The sequence below is a fragment of the Cynoglossus semilaevis genome, chromosome 3 (assembly GCF_000523025.1).
Source record: "Cynoglossus semilaevis isolate Cse_v1.0 chromosome 3, Cse_v1.0, whole genome shotgun sequence".
NCBI classification, from domain to species: domain Eukaryota; kingdom Metazoa; phylum Chordata; class Actinopteri; order Pleuronectiformes; family Cynoglossidae; genus Cynoglossus; species Cynoglossus semilaevis.
The window spans coordinates 13,114,976-13,117,221 of NC_024309.1; the positions used below are offsets into that span (position 1 = coordinate 13,114,976).

At 34.7% G+C, this 2,246-nt stretch overlaps 1 long non-coding RNA gene across 1 annotated transcript in view; it reads right to left on the bottom strand.

The window, feature by feature from the left end:
* The window catches only part of LOC112486854 (uncharacterized), a 17,289-nt gene extending 16,423 nt beyond the window's left edge, over positions 1-866 (bottom strand). The window contains exons 1-2 of the long non-coding RNA XR_003049415.1: positions 610-866; positions 368-418 (exon numbers count right to left, since the gene is read on the bottom strand). This is a non-coding gene — a long non-coding RNA (uncharacterized LOC112486854). The remainder of the gene's footprint in view (positions 1-367; positions 419-609) is intronic.
* Positions 867-2,246: the final 1,380 nt, after the last annotated feature.

A 2,246-nucleotide genomic window follows, 5' to 3' on the forward strand; every position in this document is an offset into this window, starting at 1 on the left:
GAAATGCCTTAAAATGCAAGATTAATTAAATAAAAAAATTTCATCAAGATTTTTTCGTTATTGACAACAAATGTGACGAACATTTCACATTTTGACAGAAAAAATTGTAAAATAAAATTTCAAAAAATGTTTTCTAAATGCCCTAATTTTACGAGAAACATGCAGGAAAAGATAAAAAATTTTAAAACAATTTTGTAAAAAATTTCGTCAAAATGTCTAATCAAATTTGAGTAAGTACTTCACTTAATCTTAAAGGACATTAGATACTACCACCAGTGGTACACATACCATAGTTTGAGCCCTTTTGAGTTTTACCATATCACAGAACGTTTAGAGTGTTCTTTTTTTTTTGACATTGTGGACCTACCGAGTCTTCTGTGTCCTCCGCTCTTAGAGGTGACTTGCTGCCCTTTGGCCACTGAAAGCACAGACAGGACATTGACACTGGATTTCAAACAAAGCAGCAGCAGCATGATCAATAAAACACACAGGGACTCTCTGTTTATACTGTGTTTTGTAGAGAATTCCAGGAAATATATCAATTATAAGTATACAATAAAAAAGTACACTCTAAGATTCTAGTACTGAAGTATGAAGGACAAATCTTACCCCAGTTAACGCCGACACAGAGACGATAAATCCGACCAAGCACAGCAGCGTGAAACCTCTCATCCTGGCTCAGTTCAGTTCTCACTGCTTTGGCCGCAGACGCTGGTTTTAAAGGTTTCCAATCCGGTAGGTGGAGACTAATGTACAAATGTACATAACAAAAATCTGAGATCTTCACAAGTTACATGGCGAATTACAGCAGTCGGTAGTGTCTGATTTGGTTGACTTAGTCGTGTAGTGTGTTGTACGTCAGGGTGAGGGTGCTGTTGCGTTATTGTTCTACAGTAGTTACTGCTTGTTGTCACCTGTGAATCACTGAATCGAAGTGCAAAATGATACAGAATTAGTTGTTTGTTTCTTAGATGGAACATTGGTTCAAACTGTGTTTATATTTCAGTCTGACATCATACAGTACCGGTGAATAATTTAGCTGTTAGCTACTTTTAGTTTTCTTTGACTTTAAGGTATTTGACGCCAACCTTTTTTTTTTTCTTAGTTTCTCTCAACTTCCTGATTCACCTTTTATGAAAGTTTTGTAATATTTTATGTACTTTTTAGCAATCGGTTTCCACCATTTATTTATGTACATTCAGGCTATCATGTTAGTATTTTTAAAAACTAATTTTAGTCTATTTGTCTCTTATTCTTTTGGCTTTTTTACATGCTAACAATTGTTTTTCTTATCTACTTTTCCTTCTTCTTCTGTTTTCACACATCTATGGGACGTTTTTAAAACTAAGATTTTTTAAAACTTATATATATATATATTTTAAGTGTGTTTTGCTTAAGATTTTTCTTACTAGAAAAACCAATTAAAATATTACTGGCAACAATTCATTAATTTAAAATATCTTTAGGCCAATCATAAGCTTAAGAAGTGTCACCGACAACAACAAAACACAGCAAACGTTTAAATGAAAAGTAAATTTTTTTAATTTTCTCAACGACAAAATAGACTTCTTTGGTTGTACAAATTCACTAGTTACAGTCTTGTCTTGTTTGACCTCTAACCCTTGACCCCCAGGACGTCTGACCCTTCCCACTTCGACCTATTTGCAAGTAAAAGCCCCGAAACAACAAAAAAGAACACAAAGTTAAAACACTGCATTAATCATGTAGTGAAACTCGCCGGAGATAAAGATTGACCTGGAAGTTAAAAAAAAAAAGAAAAGATCAGTCGACCGAAATGAAACAAAGTGATTTTCAGTCAGTGTGAACATGAAACATGGAAAGATTTCAGTTAAACAGAATCTACTTTAAATTAAACACAAACTCTGTGACCAGGTGATTCAGCTAAAATCATCTACCTGAGGCACAGCGCCCCCAGCTGACTGTTGTTAAAAAAAAAAAAAAAACTTAGAGAGGGATTTCTCTGATTCACACTCTGCCATTGACTAAACCAATATACACGCAGAGAGTAATCCCAATCCTAATCCCAATCCCAGTCCTAGGTCTGTCCAAACCCAGACCAGGATTCTGACCCTCACTCACTGGCTCAGGGTCCAAGACCGGCTCAGTTTCACGCCCAAAGTTTCTGCTTCTTTCACTAATTTTTTTTTTTTACATTATTCACACAACAATAAATGATTTTTTTCAGTGGCATCAGATTTAAATTAAAACCATAGACAGAAAAAAAC